This window comes from Ptychodera flava, chromosome 4, assembly GCF_041260155.1.
Source record: "Ptychodera flava strain L36383 chromosome 4, AS_Pfla_20210202, whole genome shotgun sequence".
Taxonomy (NCBI): domain Eukaryota; kingdom Metazoa; phylum Hemichordata; class Enteropneusta; family Ptychoderidae; genus Ptychodera; species Ptychodera flava.
Genome location: NC_091931.1, coordinates 9096061 through 9109070, shown reverse-complemented (window position 1 = coordinate 9109070; position 13010 = coordinate 9096061).

The following is a 13010-nucleotide window of genomic DNA, read 5'->3' as shown; positions in this document are numbered from 1 at the left end:
TTCTCTTTAATTTGGCAGAAAATCAGAACAGGAAAATTTGGTAATAATAAAACAGCCCTATTAGTGATTGTTACATCATAACTTTTTTAAATCAACGAAAAGGGTACTAAACTGCATTGCTCAGTCGTTAAAGTAGTCAATGACATTCAGGACATTCCTTTTACCTTCTTTGCTTCACAAGGTCGATGATCAGGTCATGGGTAACACCAAGCCTCCGAGGTCACCCGGTACCTTGATAGTACAACAAAAAGCCGATCTCTGAATGCAGAAAGCATAACGCGCACGGATACTTTCAATGGTAAGACGACTTCGACACGAGCCCCAGAAGCTGACCTACAAACCCGTACAGATTAGGTTGCTTCCAGGTATTTTTGTGGTTGCTACTGATGGAACACCTCCTGTGTACCGATGTGGCAAATGCGAAAACTACACTATGAAAATGTATCATTCCTAGAGCGCAGCGAGGCTTTATCAATATAGAACCTTGATTATGTAAATGATATGATCACAGACACATGACTACAATATCGAAAAAATGCTAATCTGTGGAAGTGAAACGAAAATGATTCACAACTTACTAGTATGAAATAGAAACAAGCGATTGACTGAACGATTAATTTCAAATTGGAATTCAACCGCAAAACCAATCATTTCATTACGTTAATGTGTTTACTTTGGTCATCGTTACAAAATCAAAGCTTCAAAGAAAGACTTTTCAAATTGAAGCGTCATTTGGGTATCGATTCGAATACTGTCAACTTTGAAGTGTCATTTCTATAGGTACAAATTCGAATACTGTCCACTAATATCAATTGACAATCATCAATCTTTTCAAACAACAAATACTGATCAGTTGCAAAATCTGTAGGTTTTTTCTTTGTGTAAACAAAGTACGTTTCATATTATTTTATCTATCAGGCTTCAGTAAACATATTTTGTTTAGATTTTCAAGATCGATTATAAGAATAAAATTTAATTGAGTTACTGATATTAAACATATTAACCACAATTACTATAGTTTTGACGACAATTTTTCTTAACTATGTCATATTTCGATTGTAATGAATTGTTATCCTACATTTTATAGTTTGGAATTGAATAAGGAGTTAATTTTACTAAACAGAGCAGTGTTAATTAATCGAGATATTGATAATTTTCAGCGTGACGATCTAAAGCAGACAAATTCTTGGAATTGTCTTTTACTACGATTTGAATAATCCTACATTGATGTAATGAACCCAACGAAATCAATTGCAGTAATCAATTTATAGTATCCATTATCTCAGTTAAGTATTACATATTAAGTATTAAGTTAAGTAAAGTATTATGTGGTTCCAATTACCTGGCCCTTAACTTTGTAAAGACCTACGTAAAATGCGGAATTTGAAACACATTATATAATGCGATTTGAATAGGGCGAGAAGTGCAAACCCGTATTAACTTCAATGAGATCTTTGTTGCAAGTACGAACAGGCAACAAGGCGACATTTGCAAAGATACCAGTTTCAATGGTAAGACGACTTCGACACGAGCCCCAGAAGCTGACCTACAAACCCGTACAGATTATATTGCTTCCAGGTATTTTTGTGGTTGCTACTGATGGAACACCTCCTGTGTACCGATGTGGCAAATGCGAAAACTGCACTATGAAAATGTATCATTCCTAGAGCGCAGCGAGGCTTTATCAATATAGAACTTTGATTATGTAAATGATATGATCACAGACACATGACTACAATATCGAAAAAAAATGCTAATCAGTGGAAGTGAAACGAAAATGATTCGCAACTTACTAGTATGAAATAGAAACAAGCGATTGACTGAACGATTAAGTTCAAAATTGGAATTCAACTCCAAAACAATCATTTCATTACGTTAATGTGTTTACTTTGGTCATCGTTACAAAATCACAGCTTCAAAGAAAGACTTTTCAAATTGAAGCGTCATTTGGGTATCGATCGAATACTGTCAACTTTGAAGTGTCATTTCTATAGGTACAAATTCGAATACTGTTCACTAATATCAATTGACACTCATCAATCTATTCAAACAACAAATACTGATCAGTTGCAAATCTGTAGGTTTTTTTCTTTGTGTACACAAAGTACGTTTCATATTATTTTATCTATCAGGCTTCAGTAAACATATTTTGTTTAGATTTTCAAGATCGATTATAAGTGTCAAATTTAAATAAGTTACTGATATTAAACATATTAACCACAATTACTATAGTTTTGACGACAATTTTTCTTAGCTATGTAATATTTCGATTGTAATGAATTGTTATCCTACATTTCATAGTTTGGAATTGAATAAGGAGTTAATTTTACTAAACAGAGCAGTGTTAATTAATCGAGATATTGATAATTTTCAGCGTGACGATCTAAAGCTGACAAATTCTTGGAGTTGTCTTTTACTACGATTTGAATAATCCTACATTGATGTAATGAACCAAACGAAATCAATTGCAGTAATCAATTTATAGTATCCATTATCTCAGTTAAGTATTACATATTAAGTATTAAGTTAAGTAAAGTATTATGTGGTTCCAATTACCTGGCCCTTAACTTTGTAAAGACCTACGTAAAATGCGGAATTTGAAACACATTATATAATGCAATTTAAATGGGGCGAAGTGCAAATCTGTAGTTACTTCAAGGAGATCTTTGTTGCAAGTACGAAACAGGCAACAAAGCAACATTTGCAAAGATACCCATAACCTTTACTCGATTTCTTCCGAAAATGTAATCATCGAGACGGGAAATCTTTCGTTGGCTGCTCACAAACAGACTTTCGAGCAATTTTTGAGACGATAGGTGTTTTGTTATTATATAAAGCCCTTTCCGTTCGCGGTCAATGTTTCCAACGATGTTGACGGGCCATGCAGTACACATCCATAGGTCTCCGAGGTAATCGTGCCATGTCCGAAAAGAAATTGCCGTTAAAGATAAAAATGCTCGCAGAGAATTCGTTATTATTTTCGATACTTCGTATATCATGTATGTATCATCGACATGATTAATGGTCCTCAGTACAGCAACAATATATTTTAACGTCAACCAGCCGACTGGTGTGACACGATGACCCTATCTTCGGTAGGTTCATGGCACGATTGACCCAATGACCTGCACGTTCTGTGTAAAATCGTTGGGAACGACAGTATGAGCTTTCGGATAAATGTGTTTTCGGACATTCTTAAAGCGACTTTCAGTACTATCATCGTAGTCCAAATCGATTAGAAATGTATACAAAGTGTAAATCTGTATTGACTGGTCTTACAACAAAAGGAGTGGAGGCACAACTGGATCGGGGACGCTTTGAGCGGAGTAGGTTTTTGTTGCTAATTCATCACCATTACAGTCTGCTTTCCTCTGTTTTTGTTTTTTAGTCTCAATTTAAGTTTTACAAATTCTTGGTAAATTAGACCAATCCAATTCCATCCAATGAAATGAAAAATTGATTTGTCTCGGAAAAGACTGGCTTAGTAATAAATTGATGAGCATATATATATATATATATATATATATATATATATATTATATATATATATATATATATATATATATATATATATATACACCGATGACCTAATATATAAATATATATATATATATATATATATATATATATATATATATAATATATATATATATATATATATATAGCATCAATAGGACGTGCTTATAAATAAATGCTGTACATTAAGAAATTAATGTACAGCATTTATTTATAAGCACGATCTTGGTATTTTCCGTTATACAGTACACCTGAAGAAGCTCCAGTTTTGGAGAGAAATGTTGTGTCACAAGTTCATTAAAATACGTTCGGACCAAACAACTGGGTGTGGTAGTGTGTATCAATCAAGTTATATATATATATATATATATATATATATATATATATATATATATATATATATATATATATATATATATATATATATTATATATATATATATATATATATAATATATATATATATATATATATATATATATATATATATATGCTTTCATCTGTTAAAACCTAGTATGTAGTGACCGATGAAATGTACAGTTTTCTGTAGATTTGCTATCAGTCAGTTCAGTTTTTATGTCGTTAAAACACATTCATGCGTTGATTCACTAGTGTTGTCATGGATATAACAAAACTATCTAATCTGACACTTAACGTGTTGTGACGGAAGTAAACTGCGTTGTAGAAATGAAAATTATTGAACAAACAAAAAATATCCCCAGGCTACATACCTTTACCTATTTTTGAAATGCATGTAATTGGAACCACATATTTTTATTTACCTAACAGTAATTCAAATGCATGTCATCGGAATTTCATATTTTTTATTAAGACTAACGATAACTCTTGCCTCTGTGATTTTTTGTAAGAAAGCAAGTCATTGATTTTTGATGGTTTTTACCTTTTTTTCTTCGTTGAGCGAAGTAAAATACACGTGATGAAATAACTATTACCACGAATACAAGATGACTATAGTAGTATTTTCTGAGCTGAACGAAGAAAAGCTGTATTGATAGTATACTTAGCACATGCACAAGCCAAGAAATGTTATTTTTGAAAAAATACATTGAGCTTTTTCAATTGAGTCCACCGTCAAAATTTAACAACCTTTGTAACGATATCAATAGGCTGCGGACGAGTTGTCAATCCTGTCGAGATGTCGCGAGAGACCTCTACCTACAGTCATCAGAAAGATCGCAAAGTTACATGAGATTTCAAAAGTTGCATTTGCTCAGAAATTTACGTCAGACAAGGGGCACAATTCGACAGAATCTCAACGGCAAGAACACTCACCCCGTTGAAACTCGCCACGGTTGACACTCGAAGATCGAAGGAAAGTTGTAACTCCTCAGAGTCCAAACAAGTAGAGTGACGTGCAACGCGACCAGCTGCTAGTTGTTTCCGAAGATTATTCTTGTGATTACCTTTCGAAAATGTACGAAAATGAGCTCGACAAAGAAAACGTGAAGTCTAATCCCTGTTATACGCCATTATTTTCGTTGAAGTCCATGGAAATATTGATGTAACGTCAACTTTCGAGCTGAACTTAGGTCTCCGACGCAGTGCCTCTGTTCTGTGGTGCAAAATAGATGTCATGTAAGAAACTGGTGATATCACATGCGCGGCATCCTGTACGACAAAGTAAGAAAGGTGTATAGACTCTGTATTTTTGGGGGAGGGGACAAACTTGGCTTGTGCATTCGATAACATTTCAGTTTATATAACCCATGACAAGAGTGGCTTTAACTATTAAAATGCACTAACCGTAACTTTGGACTCCGCGACTCTTTTTTGGTTGATTTGTGAAGGCTCTGCTGCTGATAATTTACTTCTCATATCTATTACGTCTTGGCTATCTCAATAGGTATTACACGCAGCATCAAAAAGTGTGGTAGATTGAGCTACTGTAGTCTGTTGTGGTGTACACCGAATGACCTAATTCGGAAAAACCTATTATGAAATGCCACAACAATGATAAGATGGTAATTATATTTACGAAAAAACGCTAAATAGTATACTGCAATTAAATTATCTTTTTATGGATTTCGTGTTATCTCCTGAAAGAAGTAAGTCCAGGGAAAAAATGTGTGGTTCCGGTAACCCGACCTACTCTTTTCAAACCCTCCCCCCGACCCTAAAGTTTCTATGAGTCCGTCAACACGGAAGTAACATACATTGTAGTTTCAGCGCTAATTTTGAGAAAATTCCTTTGAAAAAAGTAAAACTGCCCGGGCCCCGAGAGTTGGAGCAATATGACTTCATCATTACAGGGATTTTATTAACAGCCACCAGCGGCACCCGGAGAATAACTCTCACGATTGCGCCGGCGACCTTTTTTTGAACACTGATGATCTTTCATTGCTTAAGCCCTAAATATGTTTTATGTTCTGAAATGTTAGGGTATGTATCACAACCTACGTAATCAAATTATTAATGTGAAACGAAGTTTAGATGACGATCGACTACAATCACCTTGGAGCACAGCATGTCTAGCCTGAATAAAAAAGGTAAATGAATTGCAACGGACGATTCTATATTCTACTGCAATTGCTGTTTCAGTGTGGTGACCTTTCTATGCTCCAATGAAAACGTGCGTACTACTCCTGGTCACCCTCATAAGCTCCATTCAAAATAACCTATTAAAAAGTAAGAAGTGGCAGCAAGGACAAGCTTCGCTTTACGACCTCGGCTTTTTGAAGGGTACCCAGGAATAAAAAAAGGTTATAAAGTGTATTTGAACTGTTTTTGAAGGCAATGGCCTGATTTCTTCTCAAGAAAAAACTTCCCCGGCAAAGTTCGTAGGCCGACGTGAGTCGCACTGCCCGGCAAGCGTCAATACGGGAGTACTGAAAACTGATTTCTGAAAGGGTACTTAATCCTTCTTTATAAAATGACAACGAAGTGACTCCAGATGGGTTGCTAATTAGATAGGTTTTCCACTTGTCAAGCGTAAAGCTACTGGATGGTAATGGATACAATGTTGCACAATTTTAGTTCGAAAAATTGCTTTACGGTTGCACGACCACCGCGAACCTGTCGGCGAAAAGATCATGTTCTCGTTTCCTTTCTCTAATTCCTCTCTGAATTAAAACATTTGCGGTAAGAATTATACCTAAAATGAATACTACCGAGATGCGCTGAAATGCAGTCACTATAACATAGTTTATAGGGTGTTTCTATAACAATATTCGTCAAAGAATTCTTATTAGAGGCTTTTTCTCGTCCTTGGACCTAAAACGGTGCCAAAGAGACACTGTTCAGTGTTCCAAATTAAATTTATTCAACTCAAAATCTAGATGCATGTATCATGATATCATGGAGTAAGTACTGTCTAGAAATGGGTAAGAAGTTCCGCCCTGTTTACATCTGGAAATTGATTACTGAGATTAAGTATAATCACCTGTTTCGGATGTAATGTCATTTCTGCATGATATTTTTCACATGGTTTACATTCCATTTACTAAGGTTCATGTTTTCTTAAGGCCCAAGTTGTTCCAAATCACATAAAGTTTTCAAAACACTATGCTTTGTGCATGATTTTGAAAAGACGGCTCTAATATTTTTCTGGAATATTTTTCATTACATTAATGTTTTTGAATAGGACCGGAAATACTTCAGTTTGGAAGATATGTACACCAGCTCTCTAAACATGGACGTCTCAAATAGGATTTTACATATTTAAATATTTTTACATACACTATGTTTCGGACATAGGGGTGTCCGATAGGCTTGGAACACTGAAAATGAATCAGTCATATAATCGATAGCCATTATGGCCAAATGAATGGGCAGATTTTCATATTTTTAAAATCTTTTATCACTTCTTAAAGTATAATAAAAAGTAAAAATTCAGCAGTATAAACCACTGCATATACATTAGCAATAGAACCGGATCGACAGCTACCAATCTAATCCTTGCGAAGAATGTGCAGGGATAAGACCGGCAGGGGATAAAAACTGCACTGCGCCGGTTCACATTTCCTGGACCCTTTAGAGCATCATACAGGAATAACCCAAGAAGGCCGATAACGTCATAAGACGTATATATGACGCGTTCCGACGTAGTATAGCCCAGGAGGAAAAACGTGACTAACTACATTGAAGCAAGTTAGGGATGCCTTGGGAGAATACGAATCCCAAATGTTGAGTTCGATAATTGAATGTTGAGTTCGATAGTTGAAATTGCGTTTACGAATCCCAAATGGTGAGTTCGATAATTGAATGTCGAGTTCGATAGTTGAAAATGGGAATACGAATCTTGAATGTTGTGTTAGAAAGTTGAATGTTGAGTTCGATAGTTGAAAATTGCGTTTACGAATCCCAAATGTTGAGTTCGATAGTTGAATGTTGAGTTTACGATAGTTGAATGTTGAGTTCGATAGTTGAAAATTGCGTTTACGAATCCCAAATGTCGAGTTCGATAGTTGAAAATTGGGAATACGAATCTTAAATGTTGAATTCGATAGTTGAAAATTGGGAATACGAATGTTGAATGTTGAGTTCGAGTATTGGCCTCAATTACCCGCCATACAAGTATGCGTGGCATTGAAAACGTTGCTTGCACATAGTCAGTAACCTGTCACCAAGGTAGTTGGTTCCTCGAAAATGACAGTGTTCAAGTGTCACTTTGGTACATGAGAAACAAATTACTACCCAATATTTACCAATATCAGTCTGTGGTATCTCTATGGGAAAAATAAGATTCTTAATTTTCAAAAAGCAAGCCTGTGAAAACTGTACTTCATATTAAGCTTCAAAATTCCCCCACAAGGCAAAAAGAATATTGGTAATGTCTGAGAGTTCTACCTTACGGTACATTACAAAAGACTGATGATGTAGCATCCTTCCTCATGTTGTGTTACAAAGTTGATAGAAATGTGAATGATCATTAGTAAATTACATTACAATTTCGAGGGATCACATAACCCATTTAGCAGTCCTTGGTATCATGAAAATTGAAAAGAATTTTAATTTAATAAATTAATAATTATATAGAAATCCGCTCGACATTACACACAGTCTATAAGAGCATTGTGTACGTCACGATGCGAATAAACTATTCGTCGACGTAATTTGAAGAGGCATGATAGCTCACATGCAGTGTAGGGAATGTTTGTCAAATTTGGATACTTATAACAATTAGTTATCTGGGGCAAATAGTATCAGAGATCCTGGCGTGTTTTACGTATGGTACAATCCTACAAGATATGGTAATAATCCACAGAACACCTGGTAATACAATTAAACATGTCTACACACTCACGAAGGAATATTAACATTTACTTCGCTTAAGTTTTGATGGTACTTAACTACTCTGTTTTGGATGAAGCGCCCTCAATAATTCTTCTGTAATGTATCCATAATTGTAGCCTAGGTTATCATACGGGAGTAATCATAGTTACTTAAAAGTAGCATTTTGAGTATCTCAGCAAATAGAGATGTAAAAGTTAAATAAAAAGTTAATGATTTGTCGCTCCATCTGCTCAGTATGTTGCAATTCCAAGAAAATATGCGCATCTTTATGTTTATGTCTGGCAAATATCGGGCATATGCCAAGTAAAATACAGTTTGGCCCCTTGTGTTTCTGCCTATCTGATGCAGGAGTCGTGATTTCTTTTCATTCTTTCACGCACAGCAGAAAGATTCAACCTCAGGTCTCGATATTGTACGAGCGAGAACTTCTGTGACGAGTATATGTCAGACGTTATTGACACATGAACTTTGAAAGTCTTGAGAATAACAGATGGCTGTTAACTTTTTGTACTTTTCGCCGTAAATGTAGTCGCAGGTAAAGAATAGTTTTGAGTATTAACGAGATTTATAATCGTACATGCTTGATTAAAAACCGTTGCAAAGTGGGGCTCCGAGCCTACTGTCCCGGACTTAAACTGTCAAACTTATTTCGGTTCTATATAAATTTAGCAATTAAAGCTCAATGCCTGACAAAATTTCGCATAAGTACCTATCAATATTGACTTTATTCAAGTCTGTGATTTGTGAATGTGTTAGAAGGGTAGACGCAATGATTTATGTTTTCTTATATAACGTTGAGTGGGGTGAACGCAATGACTGGGATGAATGCGATACAAGGGAGTTTCACCGTGAAAGGTAATGCGGTCGATCGCTAGGAAACCTGACCTTGGTTGCCAAATATCAGAAAGGTTTGTATGGATCGCTAGGAAACCTGACCTTGGTTGCCAAATATCAGAAAGGTTTGTATGGAAAGGAGAGACACAGGAAAAACTGTTGCAAATATTTTATTTTTTGAAAATTCATCGACTTGAACAAAGTCAACTATCAATATCACATACAATTAGTTTTTACAATAATTATGAAAGCTGCAAAATTTATTTTTTCCGTAAAAGCGAGGATACCATGAAATAATCCCTCAGTACGGCCATTATCGCAACATTTTCATACTATCGTGTCACCCCATGGTCACGTTTGATGAATCAAACTGATCTTATTCCGGTTTCATAATGCCATGGTTTGTTCTTACTCCAATATCCTTCTAATGCCTTGGCCCATTATAACAGTTACAGCAGCGAGCGATGTCGATGTTCCACGCTATTTATTCATATGCACAGTTGAGTTTTATGATATCTACAGCCTTAGTTACATCAGCTTACCTTTTCAGCGAGCAGCCCTAAATACGATACACCAACTACAGCAATTTCACCTATCACAGAGACCAGTGTCCAAATCAGTATCAGCTCTTCGCGCAACAAGTTATGTTTCATTATTTGCCTACACAGTACGACTCTGGGAAAGTGCCCTTGGACAATTTTGAAAAGATGTAGTCGTTTAGTTTCGAGGCGCGTTCTATCGTAAAATGATTTCATATAATTCTTTGATCGCAAAACAGGTCATCTATATTTTATGACAATTTATTTTATTGGTTTAGTGGTACGGTGTAAATCAAAGAGAAGACCTAAGTGACAATCACGATGGTTGACGGGAACTAATTTCTGTTCCATATGGCGGTCTGAACGCATAGGCAAGCAACATTTTCGAGCGAACGAAATTCAGAACATTCATTAACACTTGCAAAATTGTCACGTGTGTATTTCCAAAACCTATTATGGTTTCCTTTCTTTGCAATAGTCATACCTTTGCTACGATCAAGTAAGAGTTGAAGGCTTAGTGTAAAGCCTTTCCTGAATCAATATTGTCTGTGTTGGCGATGAAACAGGCCATTTTTGCATATCATCGACCTTATATGCTATAAGAGTCATAATTTCGTAGACCTTCAAATCAACGCTTGACTATTTACATCAAACTCATCTAACCAGCTCTGGTATGTTTTTTGTGGGCTCCCATTATTTAATTTTGAAGACTTTTATATCTGGCAGATCGAGTTTTTTACAGTAAGGTACTCAACAATGTAAATTACGGTGTGTTATTAGATTATCTAATCTTTCTAATACCTTTTACTCGAAATACATGTATTTCTTCGCCACCAGTCCTCACGTAGTATTATTAGCGAACGGTCGTACCTGGCGTCTGTGCCACAGACTAGGGCGATTCGATCTCAGTGAGATCGAATCGTCTTCGTGTGCGGAGAGTACAGCGTAAGTCATGAAAATAAGTCATGTGTTGATTGCGGAAGATTCCCTTTTTAAAGAATTGGGCTACAAACTGGAAAGTATGCGATTAAAATAAAATCTTCTGCAGTTAATGGGAGACGGGCCGCATAAGCTGCATTTTTGAATGCTGCTTTGTGCAGTATTGCTCATAGGAATTTAAGAAATTTAAGTAAGATATCTCGAGCGTCAAATTCAGTCATGTGCCAAGTCGCCCTCCATTAAAGCCCTCAATTAAAACATCTTTCCTCACTGAATTCATCGGGCGTTGGATTTCTTTACGTACATATCCCGATGACTTACTCTGACCATTGCCATCGGTGATGCAATGTCAATTACGGTTACAGTGGCAAGTGAAAATGTTATGTAGATAAATGTGTTTATTTAAAGCATGTCAAGTAAATATTACGGAAAGATAGTCAATTGACATCACATTATATGTCAGAACAAACAAACCTCACGGAGGACTTTAAACTATATTGACCGCAATTGACTCAAAGAGCTTTCGGAAGTCACAATAACTAAGACAAAAATAATAAAAATGGACCGCCAAATTTTGAAACCTAGACATTCCCAGATCAATTTTTAACCAGCTGTTTTTGCGTAATTGACTACGTTGTATTGTTTGACTTCTGTTAAGACTTTCATAATCGGATACATCGAGTCTGTTGAAACAACATGGCTACTTGCAAAACAAAATAGGGTTATTACTCGACTTATCTGTCCTTTGGTATTTGATCTAAGCTAAAAAGTAATTGACAAAAAAATACATTTTAGTATTCTCTCACAACAATGAAATGAAGCTCGGGCCCTAAAACATACTTAAGTCACAGTATCTTGACGCCTAGGCTCTTATTTTCATTAACATCAAGTCATCGGAGATATCTTGCAGAAATCAACAGTTTCCTTTTCACTTTCGTATGGAATGGCAAAGACACGTTAGCCGATGAAACTCTCATCGTTGAAATTCAGAATGGAGACATCTATGCTGGATATACCGTAGGTATCGTAGGTAAGGTCATTGATTTTTTTTACATGTAACCATATTCATTTAAATATTTATACGCTTATACGTGAAATAAACGACCTAACCAACTATTTCATCGGCCAAACAGGGCTAACTTTTCTCCCATTCATTCAGTTAGAAATCTTCGGGAGGCAATAGTTTATTTATAGCTGAATTTACAACTCTCAATGATGCAAACATTTACCGCGTAAACGTTTCAAAATCTCTGAAATTCATCACCTAGACACTTCCACGTCAATTCCAAATTTCATAATTAGATTTTGGGTGTTTAACATGAAGAAATTCGTACTATTGATCTTCCCACTCTCAGTCCTCTGTCCATAACTTGATGCACATTGTCAATAATAGTCTGTTTCCCAGTTTTCTTCAGTGCAAAACAGTTAGAACCTACCTTATCCCATCGCTATGCTTAATTACAATACTGTTAAATTAACGCGTAAGTCACAAAAAGGGTAGCTGCAGTTATACTGTTGTCACGACGAGATATGAGATTGTGGTTGATCTCGGCTTAATAACTCTAACCATTTGCACACGGCATTTCACTAAGTATTGTTAGATATTCCCCTTTTCTTGTATGAAACCTGTACTAAAATGACCGAGGACTGACTACGGGCGTCGACCGAACACTGTAATCTGACAGTCTGTCACCAACTCACCATCAATGCTGACCACACTAACTTGACACAGTATAGTCACTGGGGCGAAATACAGACAGCGGTTTTTCAGTGATACAATAACAGCGAACTGTAACTGCACTGACGACAGACACAGCAGATACATTTGAGAAAAAGGAAACACATAATGTGTTTGCCCAGTCTGGCCTCTATATATGTAAGTTCCATTTCATGATGCAATAATAGCCTGTTCAGTGACATGACAAATGTG